We start from the raw sequence: 10,028 nt of genomic DNA on the forward strand, positions 1-10,028 counted from the left end.
GGTCGGTGTGGACTTGTTGGGCCGAAGGGCCTGTTTCCACACTGTAATATAATCTAATCTAAGAACATAAGAATGAGGAGCAGAAGTAGGCCGCCCGGCCCTTCGAACCTGCTCCGCCATTTATTAAGATTATGGCTGATCTTTTCATGGACTCAGCTCTATTTACCTGCATTTTCACCATATCCCTCGATTCCTTTATTCTTCAAGAACGTATCTACCTTAGCTTTAAAAGCGATTACTGAAGTAGCGTCAACTACTTCCCTTGGCAAGGAATTCCATACATTAACAACCCTCTAGGTGAAGATGTTCCTTCTCAGTTCAGTCCTAAACCTGCTTCCTCTAATCTTGGGGCCATGCCCTCTTGTCCTAGTCTCACCGACCTGTGGAAACAGAGCTGAAAATGGGTTGCTGGAAAAGCGCAGCAGGTCAGGCAGCATCCAAGGAGCAGTAGAATCGACGTTTCGGGCATGAGCCCTTCTTCAGGAATCCTCCTACCAGTGGAAACATCCTATCTATTCCCATTTTATTGATTCCTTTCATAATTTTATATGTTTCTATAAGGTCCCCCCTCATTCTTCTGAATTCCAATTAATATAATCTCAATCTATGCAGCCTCTCCTCACAAGCCAACCCCCCTCAACTTTGCAATCAATTTAGTGAACCTCCTTTGCAACCCCTCCAACACCAGTACATCCTTTCTCAAGTAATGAGACCAAATCTGCACACTACTCCAGGTGTGTCTTCACCAGCACCTTGTACAGCTATAACATTACCTCTCTGCTTTTAAACTCAATCCCTTTCACAATGAAGGACAAAATTCCATTTGCCTTCTTAATTACTGCGATTAATGCACAAGGACACCCAGGTACTCTGCATACCAGCATGCTGCAATGTTTTACCATTCAGATAATAATTTATTTTACTGTTACTCCTACCAAAATGACTTCACATTTACAATCATTGTATTCCATCTGCCAAACCTTTGCCTACTCACTCAATGTCTCTATATTCCTCTGCAAAATTTCACAGTCCTCTGCCACTCATCTTAGTGTCATCGGCAAACTTTGACACCATACGCATGGTGCCCAACCCCAAATCATCTATATAAATTGTAAATAATTGTGGTCCCAACATCGATCCCTGAGGCACACTACTAATCGCTGATTGCCAGCCAGAATAATACTCATTTATCCCTACTGTTTGCTTCCTGTCAGTCAACCAATCCTCTATCCACGGTCATACTCTACCCGCGTATCCTTATCTTATGCAGCACCTCTTGTGCAGGACCTTGTCGAATGTCTTTTGGAAATTTAGGTACACCACATCCCTGTTGTCCACTTTGCTTGAAACATGTTCATAGAATTCCAAAAGATTTGTGAAGCATGACCTGCTCTTCATGAACCCATGCTGCATATGTACAATGGGACAATGTCTTTCAAGGTCCCCTGCTATTTCTTCCTTGATAATAAACTCAACCATCATCCCCACTACAGAAGTTAAGCTAACTGATCTATAATTCTCCATCTTTTGTCTACCTCCCTTTTTAAACAGTGATGTCACATTTGCTATTTTCCAATCTCCTGGGACTGCCCCATAGTCCAGCGAATTTTGGAAATTTACAGCTAGTCCACCTGCTATTTCTCTCACCATCTCTTTTAGCACCCTGGGATGCATTCATCAGGACCAGGAGACTTATCTATCCTGAGCTCCATTAGCTTGCTCAACACTAACTCTTCAATAATATTAATATTTCCAGGTCTTCACCTATCTTTGTGTCTTCCTCACTTACTGGCATGTTATTAGTATCCTCCACTGTGAAGACCGATGCAAAGTTCCTGTTCAATGCCTCAGCCATTTCATCATTTCCCATAACTACCTGTCCCTTCTCATCCTTTAAAGGACCAACATTTACTTAAGCTACTCTTCTTCATTTTGTATATGTATAGAAACCTTTGTGATGTGTCTTTATATTCTGTACTAGTTTGTTTCTCATACTCTATCTTACTTTTCTTTATAGCTTTTTTGTGGCTTTCTGTTGACCTTGAAAGTTTTCCAAATCTTCTAGATTCCCACAGGTTTTGGCCACATTGTATGCCTTCTCGTTCACTTTGATAGACTGTCTTATTTCCTTAGACACCCACAGTAGATTACCCCTCCTCTTACCCCTTCCTTCTCACCAGAATATACTTTTGCTGAGCACTTTGAAAAACATTCTCTGAAGGTCCTCCACTGTTCATCAATTGTCGCACCATAAAATCTCTGTTTCCAGTCTACTTTAGCCAGGTCCTCCCTCATTCTATCATAGTTCCTTTTACTCAAGCACAGGACCTTGGCATTGGATTTTATGTTCACACTATTCAGCTGTATTTTAAATTCAACCATACTGTGATCACTCCTTCCAAAAGGATCCCTGACTATAAGGTCATTAATTATTCCTGTCTCATTACAGAAAACCAGGTCTAGGATAGCTTGCTCCCTCATCGGTTCCATTACATGATGTTCAAGAAAACTGTCACAGATACACTCAACAAACTCCTCCTCAAGGCTACCCTGAACGAGCCAGTTCGACAAATCTACATGCAGAGGTGAGGATACTATCGATTAAACTGATTCAGTTGGAGATTGTTTTGTTCTGGCAAAATAGTTACTCTCTCAAAATATTTCATGATTTAGAAATGTAGGACAGTTTTCCTTGCAAACTTCACTAACCTCTGTTCTGCAGTTTGTGTGCATAACTGTAATCCATCATCTCTGGAAACCTTCTCAAGATCTCTGTCCTGTCTCTTTTCTGAATATCCTTTTTAAAGCATGCTGCCCATGATTGAGGATAATGCACTCACTGGGGCTCACCTCATGTTGTTACCTAGATTTAATGTAATTCCTGGCTTTTGTACTCCGTGCTTTTCTATATAAAGCCTGGGGTCTTATTTCCATTACATTAAAAAAATGCTGTTTTGCTACCTTGAAGGATTTGAGGACAAGCACCCCCCAAATCCTTATCCTCTTACTCTCTATCAACTGATATGATTTAACTTGTAAAGTTTCTCTTCTTGCTCACAAAGTATAAGACCTTGGACACGTACTGATAGATTCAAGAACAGCTTTTTCCCCACTGTTATAAGACTTCTGAATGGACCTCTCAAATTTCCAATTTAATGTTGGCCCCACTCTTTGTAGTCATAACATCCCTTTGTTCTATTACCCTTATGCATTTTGTATGGTATGATCTGCCTATACTGCACACAAACCAGAACTTTCCACTGTACCTAGGTAAATGTGACAATAATAAGTCAAATGAAATCAAATCAACTTTCGGGTCAGGACTCTTCAGCAGTCCCGACTGTTATCTGTCCACTCAGTTTACCAGTTGTTGGCTCTTGTTGTCTTTTTCAGTGCTTGATTTTATTTAAAATCCTCTGCAAATTCACAATTGTGTCCTGTACCACCGTAAATTCAAGTCACTATAAAATATAATGAAAACATACTAATTATGGTATTGAACTATAGGGGGCACCCACTCCCTCTAGTCCAAGAGGCGACGATTCACAGGAACCATTCTCCATGAGCAGTACTATTTCACCTTGAAAAAATGAACATAGGGACTAAAGAGTTCAACCAATAGATTCAAATCCAGGTAGGGCAAGGAAATATACAATAGGGCAAGGAAATCCAAAGCTTTCTGGGTAACAAAACGGATGGAGATTTATAATGAAGTACAATAAATCTGCTTACGACAATTTATCAACAAAAAAGTTGCCACCCGAGTAATTGTGAAAATGGAAGCTGTTGAAATCATGGAAAGATTTAAATTTGATAGAGATAAAATACAAGTGCAATGTATGTGCACTTAAATCCGCACCAGATGAACAATCAAGATTACTGAAGGGACTGAAACTGGCAATTGTGGAAGCAACTTTCATAATTTTCCAAAGTTTCTGACTCAAGGGTGGTGCTAGAAGATTTAAGAATAGCAAATGTTACAGTCCTGTTCAAAAAAAGGTGTTAAGGTAAGCCCAGCCACTAGAGGCTGGTCAACTTAAGTTTGGTTTTGGGAAAACTTTTTGAAACCATTTGGAACAAAATTAAAAATCACCTTGGAAGATTAAGGAAAGTCATGGATATCTTAAAGGCAAGTCATATTCAACTAATTTTGAGTACTTTGATGAAGAAACGGTGGTTTCTTTGATGAGGGTAATGCATTTGATGTGATATACATGAATTCCCAAAAGCCACAGGCTTGTGAGCAACTTTCAAATTCTTGGGCAGGATACTTGCAAAATTGACTCAGTGAGAGGAAACAAAGACCACTGATGAATAGTTATTTTTTGAGAGGGAAGATTGTAGAGAATGGTGCCAGGACCTCTGCGCTTATTATATATTGATGATCTAGACTTTGGTGTACACGGCCAAGTTTCAAAACTTATGGATGCTTTAATACACAGAAAGATTCTGAATCATTAGTTTGAAAAAATATTGTAGAACTCTGAAAGGCTGGTGGAATGGCCAGACAAGTCACAGATGAAATAGATTATGCAGAAGTGTAAAAATATTTACTTTGGTTGGAAGAAATATGGAGACAATATAAATTAAAGGACACTGTACTAAAGGCAGGCATGAAGTAAGGAATCCAGGGGTACCTGCGCATAAATCATTGAAGGTGGCAAGAAAGTTTGAGAGCAGTTACTAGAGCATCTAGCATCCTTGACTGAATTGTACTCCTCGAGGGCATTTAATGTTAATATGGGCACTGAGTACAAATACTTAATGTTAAATGTGTACAAACACAGCTTCATGGAGATAGTAAGGACTGCAGATGCTGGAAATCAGAGTTGACAAAATGCGGAGCTAGAAAGACACAGCAGATCAGGCAGCATTGGAGAAGCAGGAAAGTCAACTTTTCGGGTCAGGACCCTTCAGCAGTCCCGACTTGAAATGTTGCTGCCTGACCTGCTATACCTTTCCAGTACAACTATATATGGACCAAAACACAGCTTCAGACTCTATTGTAATGTGTCCAGTTTGAGGCAATACGCTTTAGGAAGGATATGACAGCATTAGACAGCATGCAAAAAGGAAAAACACGTGGATGGTTCCAGGGATGAGGAACCTCTGCAATATAGAAAGATTGTAGGAGATGAAATTGTTCTCTTTGAAAAAGAGAAGGTTGAAAGGGGATTTGATAGAGTTGTTCAAAATCATGAGGAGCTAGATAAAGGAGATCAAAAGATGTTATTCCCATTGATGGAAAGATCATTAAACTGAGGTGACAAATTTATGGGAATGGTCAAAATAAGCAATGGGGGCATGAAGTCTTTTTTTAATCTGTACGTTGTTAGGATCTGAAAAGCACTTACTAATAGTGTGGTGGAGACAGAATCAATTGAGGCATTCAAAATGAAAATTTGATCATTCATTGAAATGTGAAAATGTGTAGGCCTGCAGGAAAAGACAAGTATGTGTTACTGAGTGAACTATACTAACAGAGAGTCGGCACAGATATACTGGAGAAATGGACTCCATCCACACTTTAACCATCCTATGATTCTGCAAATGTATAAAGAATAAACAACCCTGATAAGCTATGAACTGATCCTGCAACATACCAAGTTCAAGCTACAATCTCTGAATTTCAATCGTTGCCAGACGAGTTAAGCTGCACATTAAACTGGTGATGTTTTAAATGCCCTCTAGGAGTACAATTCATTCAGGAGCTAGTCTGACAGCAATTTAATTAGAACCTTTGTTTTGTTAATGTATTCCCTGAATATTGTTGTTCCATCGGAACTAGTGAACTCAGTATTATCTATTTTATGAACAATATCAGTGAACTGTGTTGTGATATGTAGTTATCTGCTGGTAGTCACCACACCATATTTGGTTTTGTAACTGGATTCCTGTTCAATTTTCAAAGATAAATGGAAATTATTTCCAAATTTGAAAGGATTTCTCCCTTCGTTTTTTTTTTCTATTGATTATATATGATTCTGCCAAGACTGCTCAATTGTATCCAAACAGTGTCGATAAATTCAAAATGTTCAACAACAGGCTTGCACACATTTATGCAAGGTATCATAAAAGGTTAATGAAATTTGGGCTGGGATCCAAAGGAGCACAGCTTTGGTCAACATCTGGAATATTTCAATGAATTCAATGCAACGGGAGGATATATTCATCTTGGAGTACATACAGGACAGTTTCACCAGAGTGATTCCAGGTCTTAGACAGCTAATTTGTAAAGTTAACTGGTTATGTAAGCTCCAATTTTTCAATTTTAGCTTATAAATTTTGTGGATCGAGTTAGCTGAAGTGTTTTAGATTTGATTGCGTAGGTGCAGGGAAATTATTACCTCCAGCGGCAGAGTTCACAGCATAAGGACACTATCTTAAAATTAGAGAAATTGTTTGGCAATGGAGTGTTAGTACCTCAAAAGTTCTATTGATGTGTATTGACCAGTTATTTGTACTGAGTTGTGTCTAGGCTCTTGTGGCACAGTGGTAGTGACCCTTGGTGTCAAGTTCCACCTAAGCCAGGAAACCTCGGTGTCAAGTTCCACCTGTTCGAGAGATGTGTTGGGACTTGCATGTTGCAGTGGTAGTGTCCCGATCTCTGGATCAGGAGTCCAGGGTTCAAGTCCCACCTAGTCCATCTTTGAACAGTTGGATTAGGAAAACATCTGTTAAGATGTGTATTTATATAAAAAGCCATGCAGCACTAGCTGAAGCTGTTTAGAGTGGAAATTGCGGTTGTAATATAAACCATAAACAGTCTCTTACCAAACTCTTCTAGTCCTGATATATTCTACACAAGTAGGCTTGAAGGTCCTCTAACGTTGGTATCAGTGGATGTCTATCTAAAAGTGATGATTGATGACTCAGCTTCATGTTCAAACTAGTTCAAATTGGAGAAGATTGTGATTAAACAGCCTTTTAAGAAAGATAGTTGAAGCCAGGCATAAGCTGTCAGGATATGTTTTACCACAGTTATTTTGTGAAACAAAATGTTACGATCAAGAGAAAAAATGAAATTGATGCACTAACATGAATTGCACCTCTGTCGAACAGGAAGCAAGGAATGGCTTTGGAATTTTCTATCATTGCCAGAAGCAAGATCAGCTGCAAAATATTCTTGAAACTAAAAGCTGAGAACAAAAAGGTCTAGACGGTCTCTTAAATTTTAAGGATATATTATACATGAAAGATGACTTACCAATAGAATATCTATGAGACTTGGTCAGATTTTGATACACTTTGAATGGAAGAACATATCAACGTATGTATGTATTTATTGCAATGCAACAAGTATATGACAAGTACAGATGTAGGGATTTCCAAAGAGAATTGCCGTGATCTCACATATTGTCAATTAGTAATTCTGTTTGGAAATCCCCACAAATGTATTTGTTCTCAACTTGTTGGATTGCAGTAGAGTACCAAATATGGATAGTCTCTCGGTTTTAACTGGAATTGGATATGTGGATAGGAAAGATGTCGAGGGAAGATTTCTACTTCTGGGAGAATGCAAAACTAAGGACAATAAGCACAAGATAGTTGCAAAGACATCAATAAGGAAATTAATTTTGTAGAATCATAGAGTTATTTATTCAGGTTAAAATGTGGGTTAATACAGGAAGTCTTTCTGGTAACCCGGTCTGCTGTTAGAAAGATATGCTGAAAGTTGAACAATGCCCATGCAAGGGAAAAAAAAACTCATGGAATGAGCAACAGTGCAGATGGTTGGGTTTGTTGGTCTATTTCTCTGTTGTGCCTCAGTGTACCAATTTGTGCATTATTCTTATGCTACCTAAGCTATCTTCATAAGGTAACAAAGTCTTATTTTTCTAAGTAACCAGACTGTGGTCAAAGTAAATTTAATTTCGCAAGGGAGTATAGGAAAGCGCAGGGTTGGGCAAGATTGCAGGTTTTCAAGCAGAATCTAAAGACAGTTACTTGAATCACTTGCTTTTCTAATATTTACCCAAATCTGCTTTCAATATTTCATCACCATCTGTATCGTTGGGAATTCTGTTCCATCGGCTTCTAGATTATAATAAAAAATCTAACTGTCCATCTGTCTTTTATCTGTAAGCTTGACCAAATGTTTCCTTGTTTTTGAGTTCACAAGCAGTTTGAGTAGATTGAATTTCAACTGAGTTCTTTCCTTTAAGTTTGTGCACATTTTTAGTGTTGGACCAAAGTTAATTTCTTTAAAGTTATTAGAGGATCTTGTAATTTTTTTGATTGATGCACTTCTTTTCAAATGGATGAGTATTCTTGGACTTCACATCCAAAATTATAATATGACATAAAAATGCAGTATATAGGTTTTTTTTTAGTTCTTTGAGAAAGCAGTTATTTACTTGCAGATTTGCAATGATATGAATGTGCCTGTTCATCACTGCATCGTCTGCCTCTCCTGTGTGTGATATTAGAAAATGACCCTCACAAATAATTCTTTGTAATATTAAACATTTCTAGTATTTCAGGAAACATTAAAAGAATTTCAAAATGTTCCTAAAAACACCTGTGTCAAAAATCTCATGTGACTAAAAAATGAATCAAATTGACTCAGTCTGGTGATGCAGTGACCCTGCACAGCTCTGGGAGACTGATTGAAGGATGGCTTGACACTAGTTTGATAGATTTGTGCACCTACTTGAGTGACAATGCACCAATGCAAGAGGCTGCAGCCTCTGTTAACATTTCCTATGTCGGTCCAGGCAAGGCTTTCAAACTAAAAGCTCAGCACCCGAAGCAGTATCAAATGACCCAATCACCTACGTGGTAATAAGATGAAATGTGAGTTGAAGCAATAGTCAGCTGCCCATAAAACCAACTTTACCAAGTAGACACTTCGTATTAAATTGAAAACCTGATGAAAAGTCTCTGAGGAATTTGCAGACGCAAGAATGTTAAACAACACCAAAGGCTTTTATATTAGCAGAACGTTTAATTCAATTTTGTGATTTGTTTTGCTTATTTGTACTACGTTGTGATTTGTTCTGATCATTTTACAAAGGTAATTACCATAGTACATCAGTTGGACTAATTTCAGTTTTCTTTTGCAGCAAGTAAATGGTTGTTTTTACATTTTCACCTCCAGTCCCATACCACAGGAGAGACTACAGGACAGACGAGTAATTAACACACTCTGTTTTGAGCTTCAAAAACCTCATGTGATGTTTTCTTTATTTTTCAATTGGATCTTCTGCCAAAGAATTATCCAGTAACTCTAACATCCATTTTACTGTATTAACTAAAAAATATTCAACAGCACATGGAGATGCAGGTTCAGAATTCTGAACAATATTTTAGGACTAATGCCAAGAAAGATTGATTAGATTTGCAAGTTGGTTAATGGAGGTAGAATGGATGCATTTAAGTAGGAAGTGATTGGATGCTGTGTGAAATGAGTTCTACACTTTTTCCTGGACAGGTGGCCCTTTCTTTCACTGATGTTTGAGGCTTCCTGATAGAAGAGCTCCAAATCAATGCAATTACAGTTTGAGTGACCTTGGTTCCTGGTAATCCACCGCTAAGTAAAGGAATAAGCAGGATCAATGTGCAATTGGATGGAACATTGTACCATTCTCTAAAAGCTTATTTGAGCTGTGTGCTGTATTGAAAATTACACTACACATTTGTTCAATTAAGAATAAGGAAGTCCAAAAGAGAATAAATGCATTCATAGCAGTTGCAGTTCTCATTTGCTGACTGGGGAATCTTATTGTTCCTCCCCAAGAACTTGATGTACATGGGGAGAGTTGTTCTATCATGGGATAGGGATGACACTGCCAAGGCCAACACTTGTTGTCCATTTCTTTGTGCCTTTTAACTGCGTGGCTTGCTCAGCCATTCCAGAGCTTAAAATGTGTTGTTGGAAAAGCGCAGCAGGTTAGGCATCACCAAAGGAACAGGAGAATCGATGTTTCGGGCATAAGCCCTTCTTCAGGAATGAGGAGGGTGTGCCAAGCAGGCTAAGATAAAAGGTAGGGAGGAGGGACTTGGGGGAGGGGCATTGGGAATACGAT

General features: G+C 38.5%; 1 long non-coding RNA gene across 1 annotated transcript in view; it reads right to left on the bottom strand.

The window, feature by feature from the left end:
- Positions 1–10,028, bottom strand: part of LOC122564653 — a 42,322-nt gene that overhangs the window by 6,434 nt on the left and 25,860 nt on the right. The window lies entirely within an intron of this gene.

Source organism: Chiloscyllium plagiosum, chromosome 30 (assembly GCF_004010195.1).
Source record: "Chiloscyllium plagiosum isolate BGI_BamShark_2017 chromosome 30, ASM401019v2, whole genome shotgun sequence".
Classification (NCBI taxonomy): Eukaryota; Metazoa; Chordata; class Chondrichthyes; order Orectolobiformes; family Hemiscylliidae; genus Chiloscyllium; species Chiloscyllium plagiosum.